General features: G+C 42.3%; 1 protein-coding gene across 6 annotated transcripts in view; it reads left to right on the top strand.

The window, feature by feature from the left end:
• LOC137646994 (uncharacterized) overlaps positions 1-22,841 on the top strand; it is a 175,330-nt gene that overhangs the window by 41,585 nt on the left and 110,904 nt on the right. For 2 of the 6 annotated variants that reach the window (XM_068380082.1, XM_068380083.1), the window contains one exon: positions 9,396-9,568. The exons of the other annotated variants lie outside the window; for them this stretch is intronic. The gene's annotated coding sequence lies outside the window, so the exon portion shown is untranslated. The remainder of the gene's footprint in view (positions 1-9,395; positions 9,569-22,841) is intronic. 6 annotated transcript variants of the gene reach the window in all.

Here is a 22,841-nt window from a genome sequence, read left to right on the forward strand (position 1 = left end):
GGAGCAGCCGAGGCCGCAAACGCTAGGATTGGCAACCCCCCTGCATGGTCCCCAGTGGGGGGATGCCTAAGGTTACGCGCTCAGGTGGCAACTACTCGGGGGCCGATTCCTGCACGATATCCGTGATCAGCCAAGGATATCACGTCCCGTTCTTTTCATCTCTACCTCCACTGACAGCGAATCCAGCGTCGCTGAGCTCCTATGCCATGGGTTCGGCAAAGGGGCTAGCCCTTCGGGCAGGAATCGAGACCATGCTCTAGAAGTATGCTCTCCAAAAGGTCATCGACGGCTCCCCCCTGTCTTCTTCAGTCGACTCTTTCTTGTAAGAAAGCATCTGAAGGCTGGAGACCTGTCTCGACCTCTCAGCCCTAAACAAGTTTGTTGAACGAACTTCGTTCAGCATGGAACAGCAGAGTCAATCAGGCTTGTAGTGAGACCACAAGACTTCATGTGCACACTGGATCTGAAGGACGAGTGCTTCCAGATCCCAATCCATCCATCTTCCAGGAAGTACTTGAAATTCAGCCTAGACAATAAGTTATACCAGTTCAAGGTGCTGTGTTTCGATCTCTCCACAGCACCGCAGGTGTCCACCAGAATGTTCACCCTGTTATCTTCATGGCCCCACAGGAGCGGCGTCCGTCTACTTCGCTTTGTGGATGACTGGCTAACCCAGGCAATCTCGGAATCGACCCTTCTTCGACACCGAGACAAGCTTCTGGGACTTTGCCAAGATCTAGAGATCATGGTAATTCTCGAGAAGTCTTCTCTGCTTCCATCTCAACAACTGGGATATCTAGGCATGATATTAGAGTCCAATCTCCAAGCCTTCCCATCAGATGACAGGATAGCAAGGCTGAGGAGAGTTGCAGAACCTTTCCTCAGACGAGGAGAGCTTCCAGCCCAATCTTGGTTACGCCTCCTAGGTCACCTTTCCTCCTTGGCCAGGCTAGTTCCAATGGCCGCCTCAGAATGAGATCCCTGCATCGTCGGCCCAAGTCCCGGTGGAATCAAGACAACGATTCCCTGGACATTCTGGTCCCTTTGGAACTTGCGGAACGTATGGACCTGCAGTGGTAGTTGACCTATGGAAACCTTTGCAAGGGAATGGATCTTCTCGTCCTTCCCCCGCATTTGATGCTGTTCTTGGACTCGTCAAAACAAGGGTGCGGGGCCGGGGGGGGGCACATTCTGAATCAGGCCTATGGTCAGAAACAGAAGGGTACCTCCACATCAATCTGCTAGGAATGAAGGCTGTATTCTGGCCCTTCAACACTTCCAACAGACCCTGGCAAGTCTCTCCGTGAACGACAACTCCACGGTAGTGGCTTTTTTCAACAAGCAGGGAGGTACCTTTTCATATCAGCTTTCTCATCTTGCAGTAGAGATACTGAGATGAACCGAAGTCCACTCAATACCCTATCGGCTCGCTTCATTCCGGGCAAAGGAATGTGCTCTCCGACAGTCTGAGCAGGGCCTCACAGATAGAGAGTACCGAGTGGTCTTCGGCCCCCCCTGGTAGCCAACAAGTCCTGACCTTGTGGACCTGTTTGCGACAGCCTTGAATTTCAAGCTGCCGCTGTACTACTCCCAGTCCCAGACCCCAAGGCACTCTGGCAAGATACCTTCCTACAACGGTGGGACAACATCGACGTTTACGTCTTCTCACCGTTCTGTCTGTTGAGAAGGGGGCTCAACAAGACCAGACTATCGTTCAACCTGTCGATGACTCTGACAGCTCCGCTGCGGCATCATGCAGAGTGGTTCCCGGTACTTCTGCATCTCCTGACGGAACTCCTGAGAGAGCTTCCCCCACGACACGAGCCACTCAAACAACCACACTGCTACATCTACCACAAGCCGTAGCATCGCTTCGGCCTCACGCCTGGAGACCATCCAGCATCTCCTCGCAGAGAGAGGCGTTCCGCAACAAGTTGCGGAGCGGATGTCTCGACACCTGCGAAAGTCATCCGCAGGGGTCTACCAGGCGAAGTGAAGAGTCTTCTGTGGTTGGTGTTGTGGGAGAGATACCTCTCCCCTTGATGCCACTATTCCAGAAATAGCGGAGTTATTGTATATCGGCGGGAGGAAATGCGCCTTTCGCTCTCAGCGGTAGAAACCTATCGCTCAGCCTTAAGCCTGGCCTTCAGGCTGAAAGGAATAGACATTTCCCCCTCGCTGGATCTTTCTTCGCTCATAAGAAACTACGAACGTACCTGCCCCCAGTCGGAAGTGAGACCTCCTTCATGGAACATGGTTCGGGCTCTTAGGGCTCTTAAGAGATCTCCTTGCAAACCATTACACCAGGCTTCTGATCGTCACCTGTCTTGGAAGACGGTGCTCCTGCTCGCTCTGGCCTTGGCCAAGCGTGTCAGCGAACTTCATGGTCTCTCGTACGACGTCGCCCATTCAAGAGGATAGGTGGAGGTAACGTTCAGGTTCGTCCCTGAGTTGGTTACTAGACTCAAAATCTTGGAGTCCCGGACGTTCGGTTCGACTCCTTCAGGATTTCGAGTCTCCGTTCTGTAACAGATGACCCAGACCTTCTCCTACTATGCCCAGTAAGGAGTCGGAGGGGTTATCTTAAAGAACAGGTGCAGTTCGTCCTCACGTGCAAGCCCTGTTTGGGAGCACAGGGAGGACGGAGAGGAGGGTCATCAAGAATGCCTTTTCAGCCTGGATTCAAAGGGTCATCTATCACGCCCTGAATCCAGATCCTCCTCCATCACGTCGCCTTAGAGCACACAATGTTAGAGGCATCGCAACGTCCCTGGCCTTCAAAAGGAACTACTCTGTGACGCAGGTGCTACAAGCTGGAGTCTGGAAGCATCTAACGACCTTCACAGCCCACTACCTGCAGGACGTGACCCACAGGAGCCTCGATATGTTTCTATCGGCCCTGTGGTGGCTACACAACAGCTGGTCTAACCTCAGGCTCCTTAATGGACAGGTAGCAGAAGGTTGAGGGCATTGTTACCCGGTTTTAGACTGCAGGGATGAAAGAAGTATGTCTGGCCCTTACTTCTTTCTTCATCCTCCCCTCTCTTGGGGAAAGCAGCATCCTGGGTTCTCTGCCTAGCTGACCTCAAACCTCTGCAGGTAAACCATGCTTCCTTGTGTTCCTAGTATTAAGTTAATACTGTCGCGTCCCCCATACCCTGACGAGGTGGTATAGGGAACGTCCTAGCCTAGAATTCCAGCTAAAGGACTTCAGGTCAACTTCCTAGGACAGGTCACACTTCTTCCCTCCACACACAAGCTTATGTAGGCCGCACGTTTCTTGCGTAGCAAGAAACTTGCGAGGTGCAGGGACTCTTTTTCTCGAGTGCTGCTCACTCGGATTCTGAGTCCCCGGGTAGGCCAAAGCCAGTAAGGCTGGGGACTTTCCACCCTGCCTAAGGGTAAGTCACCCTATGTAAGTAGTGTGGTTTGTATTTCGGTTACGGAACAAATGACAAATTCGGAGATAATTTGTATTTTTCCTAACCATACAAACCTTAGCTATTTACACATATTTGCCCGCCAGCCCTGTCCCCCAAGGCAAGTCCTACCTCTAAGTGAAGTGAAGCAGTTCACCGGTGAGTGAGGGGTGGAGGGGTAGCTAGCTACCACTCCCCTACCCCCTTGCTAACTAGCGCGGGGGTAATTAACCCTCGTTAAAATTATAATGGCTCGTCATTTCAGCTACGCCGAAAGTAAACCCTATGTAAATAGCTAAGGTTTATATGGTTAGGAAAAATACAAATTATCTCCGAGTTTGTCATATTTATTTGAAAAAACTTAGGAATAATATTATATCAATTAGAATAATCAATTAAAGGAAAAATTAGCATCCCTTTTGCATATTGTACAAGTAAGAGAAAAAATACCAAGCTACATGCAAGATATATCACTACATAGTTACAAAACGGAACTTCAAAATCCTAACAAAACCATGACTGCAGAACCTGAGGATTTGAAATACATAAAAATATTAGGATTCTCAACATAGCCTCTAAAACAAAAAAAGAAACATTTCTTCAGAACTAAGCTTAAAGGAGAACCCCTCAATACTATAGTTTTATAACATCGGTAATGACCAGTAATAAACTTGAACACTTACTATCTATTGAACCATCTATAAGGAACATATAACGGTGAAAAATTCAGTACCACAATAATTTTCCCTAAATCAATACTGTCCTCATCAATCTTCCGTCCACCATCGGGCTGCAAAGTCACTTGAACAGTCCTAAATTCTGAACAGTACGGCCGCTTATAATGCCGTGCAGGTCTCTGCGGGCCCACTAAAACAATACTCGAACACAGTCATTCTCTACCTAACATATGAATTCACTCCTTGGGCCTCCGACCAAATATGCCATTTCAATAGCTCCTGTTAACTATTAATGTTTATGACACACTCTCAAATAGCAACACAGTAGGCTTACTTCTAATTACAAGGCAAGTTTTATGGATACAGAGCAGCATCACAGACTAGTACTGTACAGACTGGTAACAGGCAATATTCTAAATTCTCTCTCCCTTACACTCCCTACTGAGTGTAGGGGGCTGCTGTCAATACCTTGATTATGCAGCTGTCAATACCTGGAAATAAGATAATAACGAGTCAAAGCATTTTTTTTTTCCTATATGGGCACAGAGGGATATATATATATAAATACAGGTATAACAAATATGACTATGTTTCATAAAATACAAATCCACTAAGCTTTCTTAAATACAAAACACATTTTATTCCAAAGTTATTGAACCGAACGTGCCGAGCGGCGTAATGACGATCATTTTGCTTTAACGCTCGGCGCTAAGTCTTTCAGGACGCTCGGCGCCACGTCTTTCAGGACGATCGGCGCCACGTCTTTCAGGACGATCGGCGCCTCGTCTTTCAGGACGATCGGCGCCACGTCTTAGAGGACGATCGATGCCACGTCTTTCAGGACGATCGGCGCCACGTCTTTCAGGACGATCGGCACCTCGCCGTTCAGGACGCTCTGCGCCTCGTCTTTCAGGACGATTGGCGCCAGGTCTTACAAGATCTTTGTCAGAGGAAGACATTGGTGATCACTTTTCTCCTGTTGAATTATTTGAGATTATCAGAGGGAGAAGATCCAAAGTACTTTCGTCCTTCAATTGATTTAGAAACTCATGAAAGTTTTTAATGAATAGTTTCCAAATTATTTTGTGCTTGTTGCTCCATGTTCGCCACCCTCTGAATTTACACGTGGTCATCAATGGAGCTTTAAGGATGATGGGAGACTGGTTGGAGTCTCAGAAGGACCAAGGAAAGATAGCTTTCTTTTTTCCTCTGTATAAACTGGCCTCTAGATCTTGTATCTGGTACGATATTATTATTATTATTATTTCTAGCCAACCTACAACCCTAGTTGGAAAAGCAAGATGCTTTAAGCCCAAGGGCTCCAATAGGGAAAAAAATAGCCCAGTGAGAAAAGGAAATAAGGCGATAAATAAATGATGAGAATAAATTAACAATAATTCATTCTTAAAACAGTGACAACGTCAAAACAGATATGTTCTATGTAAACTATTAACGTCAAAAACAGATATGTCATATAGGGTGGAGGTCTAGCCACGTTAAGGTCGAGGACCTTGTGGCAACCCCACAGAGACTTTTACAGCCCCCTGGGTGGATTGCTGAGTCAAGGAATGCAGGTAAATGAGGCATATAAACCTATGAAGCCAGCTTCCTTATCAGGAAGGCCAGGATAGCAAGGGTGGAGGTCTAGCCACGTTAAGGTCAAGGACCTTGTGGCAGCCCCACAGAGATTTTTAAAGCCCCCTGGGTGGATCGCTGAGTCTCTTAAGGAATACAGGCAATGAGGCAGGATAACTTTACATCAGAAGTCAGAATTGAGGCCACCCCTTTTTTCTTTCTCTCTTCTCCCTCAAGAGTTGGTCAAAGACACAGGTTTTGGTGTCTTAATCAGCAAGAAAGTTTCTGCATACTTTTTCTCTAAACCGCACAGACAACAGTAGGAGCCAGACTTGACTACTTCTGGTGAGCCTGGGAGAGGAGAGGAGCAGACCTTTGGTCCGTGCTATTACTAAAGGATGGATGCGAAATCTTTTTCCTAGTGAAACCTCCTTTGTTAGTTACTCCGATAAGACCTTTCTGCCAAACAGACTTTGCAACATCAAATATGTCTCTTTTGGGAGAGGGAGGCTTTTGTCCGGTCCAGGATGTAACTGCTCTCAATGCCTTCGTTCAGAAGTCAAAGTTCTCCATGGAGACATCGAAATCATGAACTATAAAAAGACTCATGTCAGCATGGTCACAGGGCGAAGCAGAGTCTGACTGCTTTCGCCTTCAGGCAGTAGAGCCAGACTACACAACTTCTGGCAATCTTGGGAGAAGAGGGGAGCAGACCTTTGGTCAGTACATCTTCTGAAGGAGGATTACATTTTCCTTTTTTAGGGAAACCTCCTTTAGTTTTAGCTCCAATAGATCTCTCTCCCAGATCTAGAGAGGAGTCTAAGAGGCAGGCTATGCAATCAAGCTTTATCTGAGGTTTGTTTACAAGGAGGAAAGGGAGTAGAATCTGTGTGTTTTGGTCTCGGCTCCGCCCCTCTAATGTTCATGAAACTTTTGCTAAATGTAGCAGAATACTGCACTCAAGAGACATCAGAGCCTCCCTGTATCTGGACGATTGGCTTCTCAGAGCTCCTTCTTACAATCTTCATGAAGGATTTTCAGATAACGTTGAGCCTATCAGAAGAATTGGGTCTTCCTATCAACAAGACGAGTCTCTTCTGACACCAGGACGCTCAGCGCCAGATCTTACAGGACGTTCGGCGTCTTGCTATGTTAACCTCTCGGCCGATCGTCTTACAGGACGTTCGGCGCCACATCTTTCAGGACGCTCGACGTCGAAGATCTAGCATGAGGCATGACATTGAACATGAGAACCTCAGACTTCGTAATGACACTAGTCGAATCGAATGTCGAGATCAAGGACGCCTTAGTTCCGATCTCTTTGATCACGAAAGTTTTTATCGAGTGTCTAGCCTTAGAACAACGCGGCGACATAGGCGGTGATCTGGGTTTCCTTGACGCCAGAAGTCAGGACCTTAAAGAGCTGTATCCTGATAAACACAACGTCACTACTTCCGTTAGATCTTCTGACACCATCACAAAAGATACTTTACAGTATTTAAGGAGGGTGATTCAGAGTCAAGTTTTTTCGGGGTTTTACGTCTCCTCTTAGAACGGAGCAAGCCGTCTTGAAACTGCAATCTTTTCTAAAGATACACAAGTGTTCTGCGAGGAAGTGGATGAGTTTGTTGGGAAACCTCTCCTCTTGGGGGGGGGGGGGAGGGTTTCCCTGGGAAGGCTGAATCTTTCTTTGTGACCATTAATATGTCACTGTTCATCCTAGTTTTCCTGGACCATGGTTCGTTTCCCGGCCAGTCAGAAGGTAGAGGCTACTGTCCTGGTGCGATTTTTCTTCGTCCTCTCCAATTCAACCTCAACTCAAGAGGATGGTTCACAGAGATACTGGAATGGATGATGGACTCTCCTAGAAGCCTTCCTTTAGAGTAGATTACTCGGACAACCTCTCTTGGAAAGGTACCTTTCAAGTCTCCTAGCTCTTCATCTAACTACCTTCAGTCTATCGAAAACTCACAGGAGCTAGAGATTTTTCGAAGGAGGCAGCTAGGGCTTTTACAAGGCAATAAGGACTTTTACCATCAGGATTTATCAATCCAAGTGGGAGGTTTTAGAGAATGGTACAGAGTCAACTCTCTTTTTTCCCAGTATCTTTACAGCTCAGATTGACTCCCTGTTGTACCTTCGAAGGAAGCTCATTTGTTCATCCTTTTCCATCAAGGGATACAGGAGTCTGTTAGCGACTGTAGTCAGACACAGTATCTTGGACTTTTCAAATGATAAAGTCCTACAGGTACTTCTCAAATCGTTTGAAACATCGAAACTATCTGCTCATTGCAGTTAGGCTTCCTCGCCAAGAATGACCGCTCTTCTCAACCTTGACCCAAGGCTTTTGAGTTTCCGAATCTTTCGGAGGTGGTTGGCGAGGAGTTGGAGAGAGTCCTGTGTCCAGTAAGAGCCCTGAAGCTCTATCTGGGCAGAATGTAAGAGTTGCGAGGCAAGTCGAAAGCTCTTTGGTGCTCGAGCAAGAAGCCCTCGTTACAGATATCAAGAATGTCCTTTCATTCTTCAGCAGACTCTTATAAGAGAGGCTCATACGCATTACAGTGAGACTGGCCTCAAGTTTTTAAAGGTAAAGATGCATGAAGTTAGTGCTGTAACGACTTCAGTGGCCTTCAAGCAGAATAGATTGTAGCAGAGCATTATGGACACAACCTTTTGGAGGAGTAAATCTGTGTTCACTCCACACTATTTGAAAAGTGTCCAGACTCTTTATGAGGACTGCTATACTCTGGGACCATTCGTAACAGCGAGTGCAGTAGCGGGGCAAGGATCCACCACTATGTTCCCATAATCCCAATACCTTTTTCTTCTCTTGGAACTTTTATATTTTTGTGGTTGTTTGTGGAGATTACGACAGTCTCCCACAATCATTGATTTTAGTCAGGTGGTCACTTTGTTCCTTGAGAGCGCCCGGAACAAGGGTATTGGAAGAGGTCCTGTCACAGAGGTTTTTAGACCGGTTTGACAGCTCCTAGAGGTCTTCAGCCCCCTGGGTGGATCACTGGATCTCATATTCATTTAAGTCAGCTTCCTTATCAGGTACGAACCCTTAAGTTTGTTTATTAACTCTCTAAGTAAAAAATTCCATCTATATTGGCTGTCTCTAACCCTCCACCAAAGGTGTTAATCAGCTATATATATAACTACCAGGTAAGTCTTATGTTTGAAAATGTTATTTTTATTATAAAATACATTTTTGAACATACTTACCTGGTAGTTATATATAATTAAAATCCCTCCCTCCTCCCCTCTAGAGACTAGAGGCATGGAAAATATGAGGGAACAGGGGATGGTTCCGAGGTACCTCGCTAGGGTGCGCAGGTAGTACACCTGGCTATCCAATCGGCGATTGGCGCGAGTTTTGAATTCTCTGCCGTGACGTCAGAGACTAAGTTATATATATAACTACCAGGTAAGTATGTTCAAAAATTTATTTTATAATAAAAATAACATTTTGGTACTGTAGGCTGAAATTTTAGTATAACACTTGAGAATTACTCTTCTGTACATATGGTCAAGCAGAGAAAAGTAAAAATATATATTTGTTTGATTTTTAAAGTTGGTTGGTATTTTCAATTTCTCATCAGTACAGTATATAGACTCACAGGTTTGTATCATTGAAATAAACAGAATTTTGATAATAAGATTTATTATTCCAATTCTTACCTACGAGTCATTTATTTTTCACCCCACTCTCCATTTTTAGTGATTTAAAAAAAAAAGGGTAGGAGCTGTAGAGGTCTTCCACGAATTACATAATATAATGCACTAGGAGGAGCCGAATTTCTTAAACGATAGAGGGCAGTCTAACACCAACTAGCCATCAGTAGGGAAAGGATATAGGAGAGAGAGAAAACATATTAGCCCAGTGACACCCAGGTAAGTATCAAAATGATAAATTTTGTGAAAATTCTGTCATTGGTTTTGTTGAGAAGCATAAAGGTAATGAGCATTGGTCAAGTATTGAAATGATATTTTGTAAAATGAAAAATTGATCTATGGGGCTCTAGGAATCAGAGCTCGATTTATTTCTATTAATTATGTATACTTATAATCATATGCATTCATTTTTCCTTAACATTTAGTAGCTAGATTAATGTGAGCACAACTTTCATAATTTTAAATTGAACAATTCAAAATTGAATTTCCAATTTCAACAGAAGTGTGACTATGTTCCAACCTTTATACATGATATACTCTATATCATATACATGATACACTCTATATCATAGCTATGTAACATTACAAATTATAATAATTTATAACATTGTTGCATTTGTCAATATAACTTCAAATCCAATGTAAATCACCCTAATTATTTTCATTGGAAAACTTCAAATCCTTGATCACCAATATCTTACAGTATAAATGTAGACAAGTCACTATTACAAATTGTATTACAAGTGGAAGGGAAGTACTGTACAATATTCCTGATGCTTTTGTCACTGTATTGCTGGTAAATGATTTGTGTATAATAAGTGAAGAGGTTCATTTACCAATAAACACATATATGTTCAGTGTAATTAAACTTTCTATAATCTGTATTTATATTATACATCACTTTTCCAGTTTACTGCATAATTCCAGGTACCAAAAATTCCATGAGTGTATTTTTGTGCTTTCTCTATAATACTGTGCTGTATATAACATCAAAATTCAATATTATTGGTCAAGGTGGATCCTGTAAGTTACTATAATACTGTAGTCATAAAGAAAAGTACTGCACTTGTTCACCCACTTGCCCATTCAATTTCCTCAGAATTATTTCAGTGTCATGAGAGAAACCAACAAATGGCAGGTAAATGACAAATATGAAAGAGTAATTATCATAATGTCCACCCTGAGAGGTGGTAGGCTGGGTACCACTCCTGCTGAGACTGTATTGGAACCATTTAAGTCTTGACAATGTGAAATCATTAGGTCTTGTCCATCACTGGTTCACCAATGAGAATAGTAGAAAGGTATATATATCAAAGCTGCCCTTGCTCCAATGCTGCCTGGTATAGAATTGTACAACATTAGTTTGACAGTCCATTGTTTAGAAGGTAGGCTAATGGGCTTACTTGGGTAGTTCTCCACAACCTTCTACAGATTCAGGAACTAGGGGCTGTTTGGTAGGAAGGACTTGATCATGCCAGCTTAGGGTATTAGCCACTTCATTGCGACTTCTTTAGGGGGCAACCGGGGAATAATTATTATTATTCATTATTATTATTATTATTATTATTATTATTATTTATTATTATACTACTACTACTACTACTACTACTACTACTACTACTACTACTACTACTACTACTACTACTACTACTACTACTACTAGCTAAGTTACAACCCCAGTTGGAAAAGCAAGATGCTATAAGCCCAAGGGCTCCAACAGGGAAAAATAGCCCGGTGAGGAAAGGAAATAAGGAAATAAATAAATGATGAGAACAAAATAACAATAAATCATTCTACAAACACTAATAACGTCAAAACAGATGTGTCATATATAAACTATAAAAAGACTTATGTCAGCTTGTTCAACATAAATATATTTGCTGCAACTTTGAACTTTTGAAGTTCTACTGATTCAACTACCCGATTAGGAAGATCATTCCACAACTTGGTTACAGCTGGAATAAAACTTCTAGAATACTGTGTAGTATTGAGCCTCATTATGGAGAAGGCCTGGCTATTAGAATTAACTGCCTGCTTAGTTTTACGAAAAAGATATATTGGGCAGGAAGATCTGAATGTAAAGGATGGTCAGAATTATGAAAAATCTTATGCAACATGCATAATGAACTAATTGAACGACAGTGCCAATTATTGATATCTAGATCAGGAATAAGAAATTTAATAGACCGTAAGTTTCTGTCCAACAAATTAAGATGAGAATCAGCAGTTGAAGACCAGACAGGAGAACAATACTCAAAACAAGGTAGAATGAAAGAATTAAAACACTGCTTCAGAATAGATTGATCACCAAAAATCCTGAAAGATTTTCTCAGTAAGCCAAGTTTTTGTGCAATTGAAGAAGACACAGACCTAATGTGTTTCTCAAAAGTATATTTGCTGTCGAGAATCACACCTAAAATTTTAAAAGTCATACAAAGTTAAAGAAACATTATCAATACTGAGATCTGGATGTTGAGGAGCCACTCTCCTTGACCTACTTACAATCATACTTTGAGTTTTGTTAGGATTCAACTTCATACCCCATAATTTACACCATGCACTAATTTTAGCTAGATTATCACATTTTGCTGCACCACAACATATTTGCACAGCTAGATGGCACGTTTATGGAGATTAGTTTTTTGTGATTTGACACTGCCTCTGCTGTGCTTTGTTGGATAAGCAATCTATAAGTTTTTGGTGGCTCAAGAGCACTGCTTTGAAACCAAAAATTAGATGTGGTTCTCTTTCTCTCTCTGACTATTAACTTGAGGCCACAAAGTCCTATCTTGTGGGTGCCTCAACCTTCTTTTATGGTATCTAAATAGCAACATATCAGGAGCATGAAAGAAACTAAACCCCAAAATCCTGTTTAGTTTTATACCACTTGGGGTGTGTGTGTCAGAACCTCCTGGGGGATTAGAGCAAGGAAATATTTATTGTCTTTATGCAGGCCAACACCACTTAAGCTGCAGCCTGAATGTCTATGTGGTGCAGTTGGCTTCATTGATTGCAGTACGCTTCACAGGAAGCGCTGTAGCAGGTACTGTAATGCTGTATTTAGCAAGAGAGAAACTGTTGGCAACGCTGCTTGTAAAACTTAATTGTTGAGCTAATAAACACGTCCTCAAAGGAATTTTTTATTGAATTTATGAAGTGCTGTTAAGCAAATAACAAAATTTTTTTATATAGCACTTAGTGGAAAAAATAAAAATGCTTTTGATCAGGTGTTTACAAACTCAGTGACTTTGTTTTAAAGGCAGCATTACCAACAGTTTACCTTTTGCTAAACACAGCGTTACCTGCTACAACATACAACAGTCAGATGTTTTCTTAGCTTCCTGTGGTGTGTACTGGAATTAATGAAGCTAACTGTACCATATAATGGCTATATGCATATTTAACAACACTATACTGTAGATATGTCTGAGGCACTTATAAGTGAAACATATGTAGCTCAGGAGTTACTTTACCACGGGCCCCAAGTTGAAAGGGGAGCATAAGGTGTCAGCACATGATACTACCAATGTACAGTAAGTAGAAGTGGTCACTTAGCCTGTCATTTATGCAAGGACAGATTGAGCAAAATATTTAGCATAGGTACTTCTCAGCATTGTATCAAGAGCCAAAGCTATTTTTAGCAATATATAAGTACAGTAATACCTTGAGATACGAGTCTCTCAACATACGAGAAATTTGAGATACGAGGCGAGTTCTGAGCAAATTTTTGTCCTGAGATACAAGAAAAAATTTGAGTTACGAGGTAGTTCCCTATGCGGCCGCCAGATGGCCGAGTGTGCGAGAGGCTTCTCACAAGAACAGCATCGCTCGGTCTTTCCCATCAGATCTCCGTCGCGTAAAGTTATCTCCGAGCATCGGCCGTAGTGTTTGCTTTTTTTACGTGTTTTTTTGCTTTAATCAGTGCAGAATTAATTGAATAAGCAATTGGTCCAAAGCAAGCGAGTGCAAACAAGGGTAGTGAAAAGAAAAAGCGTATGATGACTATGGAGATAAAGCATGAAATAATCGAAAAACATGAGAGTGGCGTAAGAGTGACTGAGCTAGCGCGCCAATATGAGAGGAGTACATCAACAATATGTACCATCCTCAAGTAGAAGGATGCTATAAAGAGCACCAAGCCTTCCAAAGGCGTAACCATCCTTTCCAAGCTGCGCAGTGATATTCACAACGAGATTGGGAGGCTTCTTTTATTATGGATAAAGGAGAAACAGTTGGCAGGAAATAGCCTGACCGAGACAATCCTATGTGAAAAGGCCAGCAGAATCTATGATGACTTGAGAGGGGAGCAAGCAGCTGAGAGAGGGGAGACTTCGACGCCAGCGGAAACCTTGAAAGCCGGTCGTGGCTTGTCGGATGTTGTAAAAAAACAGAGATACATTCGGTTGTGAGGCATGGGGAAGCAGCAAGTTCCGACTCGAAAGCCGCAGCGGACTTCGTCACAACCTTTGCCTCGGGTATCGTTCGACATGGCTTCATTCCCTAACAAGTGTTCAACTGTGATGAAACTGGCCTTTTCTGGAAGAAGATGCCCAGGAGGACTTTCATCACGACAGAGGAGAAGAGACTACCGGGCCATAAACCCATGAAGGACCGGTTAACTCTAGCCTTGTGTGCCAATGCCAGCGGTGATTGTAAGGTCAAGCCACTGCTAGTATACCACTCAGAAAACCCACGTGTTTTCAAGAGCCAAAGGATCTTGAAAGAAAAACTGCAAGTGATGTGGCGCGCTAATGCTAAGGCTTGGGTTACGCGGCATTACTTTGGTCCAGCAGTCAAAAAATATTTGACCGAGAAAAACCTGCCAATGAAATGTCTCCTGGTCCTTGACAATGCCCCTGGTCACCCTCCTAGTCTCGAAGAGGACATTCTTGATGAGTTCCGGTTCATCAAGGACCTTTATCTCCCGCCCAACACCACGCCACTCCTCCAGCCCATGGACCAACAAGTTATTCCAACTTCAAAAAACAGTACACGAAGCATTTGTTCAAGAAATGCTTCGATGTCACAGACAACACCAATCTCACCCTTCGTGAATTTTTGAAGGAACATTTCAATATCGTCCATTGCTTAAAAATTATTGACGATGCATAAGGGGGGTGTCACAAGAAGAACTCTTAATTCAGCATGGAAGAAATTGTGGCCAGCTTCCATCGCTGAGAGGGACTTTAAAGGGTTCGATACAATAGAACCTGATACCCCGTGTCTCCTGGAAAGTCCATGGGGCTGGAGGTAGACGAGGCAGATGTGAACGACCTTGTCGAGGAGCATCAGGAAGAGCTCACGACACAGGAATTGATAGAGTTCCAGGAGATGCAACATTCAGGAGGAAGTGGAAGACGAGGGCCGCCTTTCTACGGCAGAAATGAAAGACATGTTAGCAAAGTGGCAGGAGTTTTCTAATTTTAGGGAAAAGAGGCACCTAGGCAAGTTGGCGAGTGGTCGTGCGTTACCCTTTTGTGACGACACTAGCGTGCGTCATTTTCGCAATATTTTGAAGGGGGAGACAAAAGCAAACATCTTTAGATAGTTCCTTTTCAAAAGGCCGTCAAAGAGTTAAGGTGAAAGCGAGGCAAAAAGAGCCAAGCCGGAAAAAGAAGAAAAGTAAAAAAAATGAAAATGAAAACAAAATTAGAATCAAGTTTAGTGTAACGTAAGATTAACATTTTATTTTTAAGTGTGTGTACAGTAAGCTAATTTAATTTAAGTTAAATTTAAAGTTGCTAATTTAATTTAAGCTAAATTTAAAGTTGCTAATTTCATTTAAGTTAGATTTAAAGTTAAGGTTATATTACGTAGTGTTACAAAAGTGTTGCGTACCGAACGTGTTGCCGTCAAGTCTCTCTCCTCCCCGTCCTCTCTCCCTCCTCCTCCTCCGCATACACCACCGTTAGCCGCTACCGTCTGTCTCAGGGTATTACTCTACTGTACTTTTTTAATGAAACAAAGATGGGAGAAAAATATATATTTAATGAAATACTGTAGTGTATATTTATTTGTCAATTTTTTATTGGAAAACTATGTACTGTAATTTTAAACTGATGATACATTCTATAGACTCGTTTTAAAATCAGAGTACATATAGTATATTTTCAATTATTAAATACACATTATGAGAAAGTTGTTACAGAAATGTATTATAAGCAGTGTTTCATAGATGGTAGATAATAGTTCAATTTTCTTTAGAGCTAGTAATTGCTGTACTTCTCCCTTCCTGTTCTACATTTCTTAACTTTTCCGGAGGTTCATCAGCCATTACGCTCGAATACTTCAACCTTTGTAAAGCTTGTATGAGGAGCTTTTGTTGGGCGACTTGTTATAGAGCACTGAAAATCATCATGCCAGCCTTAGGCTGCATTATTTGTGTATGGTGTGTTTGCCTGCAATTTTGTGAGTGTTCCTCTGTGCATTGAAAATTTTGATGGTCACATTTGGTTATTTGCTAGTGATTGACCAATATAATTGACCTCAAAATAATCGTAGGTTACATCAAGCCCATCATTATATGCTTCTATCTCTTTTATGGCTTCAGTAGCAATTATGACTTTGTTCACTAGGAGGAAGGCTGTACAAGTTATCATTTTCAATAGTATTGCAGAATTTTTATTTGTTGATGTATCTTGCCCGTAGAATTTCATTATTAATTTTCTCCGTGTACTCTGTCCTGAAGTGAAAGAAGCATCCTCTCCTACTTTAGTGTGTTGTGTGGTGCGTGTGATGGTATTTAAGAATATGTTAAGATAGAATCAGTACTGAACAAAGTTTTCTGAAAATGGCAATACTGTATATAATTCTCATTTAATTTGCATAATGCATAATTGCAAGGAATACAGATCACTTGCCTTTCGTGGGTGTTACATTCCCAATGATGGCTAAAAAACCACAAAATAGATACAGTACAGTATAGAAATTTATGCTATTTTTTTCATTTTTATTTTTATTTCTCATAAAATTTTATCTTTATAAATTTAAACTTATAAACCCTCCCAACGTTTATAAACCTATTGTACACCTTTAAGTATTTTTTAAGCTTTCTACTTTTACTGTAGACAGCCTTACATATGTGGAAATGAAAAAATACAATCACAGCACTCATCGTTGAAGATACATTAACTCCATCCCTTCAGTGGCCTTATTGGTGGAAGTTACCAATGTTTTTGCTGTCTTGCTAAATGTGACATTTGCTGTCGTCCTGATATTCTTTTGTTCCTTCTTGTTTTAGCGAACGGTATTTGTTGATGCCGTAATGACATCATACATCTATTTTGCTTCTTCCTTCCTTGAATATATAAAGGAGTTTCCTCTTATCTCCTTTAGTATACATCTTTCTCAAGTGTTTGGGTTCACTGTCAGAAACCTTAAAAGGTGCAGACTTAAACTGACATCTTAAGGCTTGAAAACAATTTACAATCTTTGTGAAAAGCCAGAAGACACCACACAACACGGATAAAGATGCAGAGCAATATTGTGTATGTTTGTGTAGAAGCGAGCTGGACGGCGTGTGATAATTGAGTGATCCTATGGTCTGACAGCCAATCAGCAGCCAAGATATTGATCAGCATATTCTGACTGGTTGTTTCGTTCTACTAACTATTTCTGGGTAGTAGGTTGGTCAAGGTACCAGCCACCTGTTGAGATACTACATCTAGGGATTTCTATTGGGTCTTTGTCTGGCCAGACTGTACCACATTGGATCCCTATCTCAGGTTACGGCTCATTTTTCCTTTGTCTACGCAGACACCGCATAGTCTGGCTTATTCTTTCCACATTCTTTCCCTTTAGTCCTCATACACCTAACAAAACAGATTACCAAACAATTCTTCTTCACTCAACGGGTTAATTACTGCAATGTAATTGTTCAGTGGCAACTTTCCTCTTGCTAAGGGTAGAAGAAACTCTTTATCTATGGTAAGCAGCTCTTGTAAGTAGGACTCTCCAAAATCAAACCATTGTTTTCTAGTCTTGGGTAGTGCCATAGCTGCTGTCTCATGGTCTTCCACTGTTTTAGGGTAGAGTTCTCTTGCTTGAGGGTACACTTGGACACTATTCTATGTTATTTTTCTTCCTCTATTTTTTTAAAAGTTTTCATGATTTATATATGAAAGATTATTTTAATATTGTTACTGTCCTTTATTTTATTTAAATTTTTCATTACTTCTCTTGTAGTTTATTTATTTCTTTGCTTCTTTTCGTCGCAATTTTTTGTGTTACCCATGGCTCACTAGTATTTTCTTCTTAATAGCATGGTAAGAAAATTGTATACATTGCGTTCTTGCTACAGAGTCAAATTTCTGTATTTTCATTCGTTACTTTAATTTACTTTATAAATTTCTAAGCCCACAAATTACTAGTGTTTTTAACTGAAAATAATTAAAATCTGAAAAAATATAAAACTAATCGGCCCTCAGAAACCCACAATATAAAGGGGAGTCTGCCATGTACATTAGATTGGTATGTAGAATATTTGTATATCAGCGATGTACTGAAGTAGCTATAGGTAAACCGTGAAGAGGTGATGGATTACTGTAACACTTACAGGAATACTGTCGCTGACGTTTTAAAAGTTTCGTGTAATAGTCAGTGGGGATTATCACGCATCCATTGAAGACTGTCATAGTATGCCTCAAAGTATTTTTGGCAATGGGAGAAGCTGTGACCAGTTTCCAACTGGAAGACACCAGGCCTGGGTCTCTTTCATGGGTCAAGGGCTTTGACCAGGTCAGGCAGATGTCAGTCTGACAATAAGGCTCTTGCTTTCCTAGCGGAGGCACTGTCAACGTTGCTGATGCTAGAGTAAAAGCTCAAGCAATTGCCAGAGGAATTACTATCAGAATACTACATCTATGATCAGCACAGTTTAAACTAACTGTCAGGTTGTAAATTCCCTTTGTGTTAATTATCTCCCTCCATATAGTTCAAATAGTATCACTCAAAAATATCCCCTAATAAGTACAGTTCTAAATGACATTGCTCAAATTGACAACTGCCAATGGGTCTACAACCAGTAGGCTCAACTTAGGTTCCTCTTCTTTTATCCCTTTTTGCAGCTGTGTTGATAAAACAGTGGCCTACTACCATAGTAGACTGCAGCTCAGTTTCCTAATGAGGGTAGGTATTATTAGCATAGATTTACTGATATTACTTGCTTATAATGTGTGCATCACTTTGGGCTCATTTGTGAGGGTGAAATTTAAATGAATCTACTCTGTGCTGGAAGGGTCGGCGTAAACGTGAGATTGTAGTTAGGGGTACAGTGGTTGTACCAGCTATGAATGTACACATATGCAGTTGAATATCTGGTTCCTCACCTTCTGTGCCTTCAACCACTGTGTGGATAAGGCATTGGCCTGCTTCTTTACTAGACTGGTTCAAATTTGTATAGAGAAGGAGGTTTCTGTTATTAAAACAATCAAAGGAAATTACGTGACTTATCCAAATGCATAGTTGGCTAGCCTTGTACAGTAGTTGTGTTTTATTTTCTTCGTTTGTCCGAGGAGCGCTGACAAAAACAAGGCTAAAGTAAATCCCCTACATAGGAACAAGATGCCTTCTGGGTGTGAGTTCTGAAGTTGAAAAATTCTTACGTCCAAAATAATTACAGTGATTAGTCGTCATCCAATTCTAGCCCCCAACCTTCCCTGCTCTCCATTGTTTTCAGTCATCTGGACTTTTTATCATTACTGAGCTAGCTCACGTATGTATCAAGAATCCCTACAGCTATTGCTATATAAAATGCTTTTAGAAGAATTCATTTAATCTATATTCTGCTTTTTACTTCAAATAAATTTATTGCACGTACATGTTCCTATCTAGGGGACTTAATGATTACTTGAAATTGGTGAGTTTCTGTAGAATGAAATCAACATTAATCAGACCCTTATAAATTCCTTCTTTTACATTACCAGTTACTATGTTAAATTTCCTTCAGTCACGCATTGCCTCTTGGCTGCAAGTGATTGGTCAGGTTTTTCTGACTTGAAAATGCCATGCGTACATTTTTTTTTATTAGGATGGGAGAAATATGGTACTCATTTGGTGTAATTTTTGTTAGTTTTATATTAAAAACTATGCTTTTTATAAAAGTAGCTAAGCATTTGGAACTTACTTTCTCTCGAATAAGGCTATTATGATTTTTTACCGACCGTGCATTACATAGGTTTGATAACTCTCGGTAAGCTAAACTAGATTTTTTTTCTTTTTTGAGATTGATTTGACTGAAATTTCATGAATTGCAGACACTATTTCTTGGAGAAATGTTATAATAATAATGGGTGAATTATTGCAAGTTCTTGATGCATTAGTAATTTTATCATCAAATTATTTGAAGAAAGAAAGCTTTGAAAAAACTTTTGTTCCGTAACTGGAATACAAACCTACGCTATTTATTGGGGTATTACTTTTGGCGAAGCTGAAAGGACGAGCCATGAAAATTTAGCGAGGGTAAACTACCCATCCCGCTAGTTAGTGAGGTGGTAGGGGGTTAGCTAACTAACTACCCCCCTTCACACTCACACCTGTGACTGCGCTTCACTTTGCTTTTGGCTCGGATGGAGAACTGTTGTTGCCGCTCTGGCTCCTCGCATTTTTGGACTGCCATTAATCTGTTTATGCTTTTTCTTCTCAGTGTTTGTATGTGTATTGACTTCTTCCTGCGGCCGTGCGTACCTGCCCTGGCCCTGAGGGCTGCACCTGCGATACCTTTATGAGGACAGGATCCTCACAACCTGTGCCCTGTCTGCAGGGATCAACGTTGTGATGATTGAGTGTAACGAGTGTCGGAAGTGGTCTGCCTTCCAGTAGGAAAGGTTTGGGCGACGGCATAAGAAGAATTCTAAGCGGGGGACTCCTCCTTCGAGGGTTGCTTTGAAGCAGAAGATACCCAAAGCTGCTGCTTCTGCCTCCTGACCTTCCTCCAAAGCTCCAGTTCGTGTGGCCTCCTCCGGGGGACCATTGAGCAGTAGCGCAGGCTGCTTAACCCCAGGGCAACCTTGATCCTAAAGAAACGGTCGTCCCTGTCCCCCCCCCAGTGGTTCCATATCGCTTTCTCGTTTCAGGTTTGACTGTCCTTGGGGTTACCGGCCCTGCCGACTGCTGTTCCTGCCGGCTGCCGTTCCTGCCAGTTGCCGTTCCTGCCTCTTCTGCATCTTGCACCATTGCCGAAGACTGCGTTTCCCCCCCTTGCTGACCATCTGGGGGGCGGGATGCAAAGTTCCAGGCATGTCTCTCCTGCGAGTGTTTCTCCCTCCTGAGAGAGTTCACTCATAGAGACTCCTCTTCGAAAGACTACTGCTGCTGCTGACAGTCAGTTCGCTGATCCAATGGCCTCCATGGGTCGTCATCGTGCTTGCCTTCCTCTTCACCTTAGAAGTGCTCCTTCACCATCGGTGAAACGACGCCTCTGTGGCTCATCAACTTCGTCCATGCAGCCCTCCTTGGAGGAGGAGCTTTCTCGTCCGACGTCTCTTGGTTCCTGACCTGCGCCCGCCTTCGGACCTTCTGCCGACTCCTGTTCATCATTGCTCTCCGGTTCAGTACTCCCCGCCGAAGGATCCCTCGCAATCCCCTTTGGTGGATGTTCGCCCTTCTGAAAGACACGCACACTGACCATCGTCCAGCTGCTAACCAACTCGCCAACCTCCTGCTTGTCCGTCTCCTGCTCAGTCTCTGGGTTCCCTACATCCTACTGCTCGTCAATCAAATGTTCATCACGATGACCTTGATCATCGTTCGCCTACTGACCATCGCCTTCCATTGTGCCGGGCCTCTACACTTCACCACTGTTCCCCAAAGCAATGCAACGCGTCGGAATGGTGTTTGCCCGGGCACGTTCCTGCTTTCCACCGCCCAACGTCTCGTAAAATGCCTACAGAGGTTGCTGCAGTAAGCGCTCGTCAACGCTCTCCTAAGCGTTGGCGTTCGCCCTGTCACCATTCACCTAAGCATTAGCGTTCGGTGCTGCTCTAATGCCCTCCAACGCGTCAATCGTTGCCTGCGCATCAGTGTTCGCCTATGCGTCGGCCCTCGCCAGCTTGTCAACGTTCTCCAATTTTACAGCATTCTCCTAATCTCCGACGCTCTCCGCTGCGTCAACCTTCTCCATCAAGGCAACGCTGACCAACGTATAGACGCTCGGCAATGCGGAGGCATTCACCGATGCTTCAGCAACCCAGGGTTGCTCAATGATATGAACCAAAGAAAAGAGGCAGTGGCCACCACCTTCAATCAACTTCCAAGAAGTAGCAGCAGGCCTCCAGGACACAGGTAGCTCTCCAGATCATCGGTCCTCTCTCTGTGGAAGGCCCTCTTAACGAGTGAATGCTTTGATGAAGTCATTGAGCTTCAGAATGGCATATCTAAATCCGAGGAGTTAACTACTGCACTGTAATTGTTCATTGGCCACTTTCCTCTTGGTAGGGTAGAAGAGAGACTTTAGCTATGGTAAGCAGCTTTTCTAGGAGAAGGGTACTTCCAAAGCTAACCATTGTTCTCTATTCTTGGGTAGTGCCATAGCCTCTGTACCATGGTCTTCCACTGTTTTGGGTTGGAGTTCTCTTGCTTGAGGGTACACTCGGGCACTCTATTCTATCTTATTTCTTTACCTCCTATTTTGTTAAAGTTTTTATAGTTTATATAGGAGATATTTATTTTAATGTTACTCTTCTTGAAACATTTTATTTTTCCTTAAGTTTCCTTTCCTCAATGCTTTTCCAATTAGGATTATAGCCTAGCAAGTAATGATAATAATAATAATAATGATGGAGCTTGGTGACGGGCAAGAGGGCTCTCGAACTGTGGAATGTTTTTTCTGTTGGGCTAAATTTCTTTCATCCTATTTTTATTACTTGTAATTGTTTCATTCTCCTTCATATTTATCAGCTGTCTCCAACCTCTCTGCCAAAATTCTCTTGGCCATTTCACTGCCCAGATTTTCTTTTAGAGGACATCATATCCGGGATTGGGATTTTTTTCAAAATCAATTGTGGGAGCTGTTGTGGTCTTGCCAACTACCCGATAATGTTTGGACACCTAGGAGTGTCTGTATTTCCATACTGGCATGGGGGCTATTCTCGAAAGAAAAAACTTGGCCTTCGGATTCAAGGGGTTGTCCATTTTCTTAGAGATAGGACTCTCGGTATTCAGTCCGGTTTGCCTGTCACTATGATTAAAGTGGGGATGATTGCATTCTTGAAATGCTCGCAATCCCATCAAGCGGGTTTGGCATACACTTGAGCCACTCAAATTATAGTGATACCATCCCTTTGTGGTAGGTTAGGGAGTGGATATTAGGGAAGCACCTCTTGCAGGTGTCATTGGTGGAGAAATTATTAACTTGAAATGTTAATAGGGTCTTCTTTGGGATTTGAGACAAATTCCTTGAAAGGTCAATGGGGTCTTCTTTGGGTTTTGAGGCAGTATTGTTATTTTATTTCCCTTGCACTTATTTTTTTCTATTTTGTTTTTTTTTCATTATCAT

Source organism: Palaemon carinicauda, chromosome 9 (genome assembly GCF_036898095.1).
Source record: "Palaemon carinicauda isolate YSFRI2023 chromosome 9, ASM3689809v2, whole genome shotgun sequence".
NCBI classification, from domain to species: domain Eukaryota; kingdom Metazoa; phylum Arthropoda; class Malacostraca; order Decapoda; family Palaemonidae; genus Palaemon; species Palaemon carinicauda.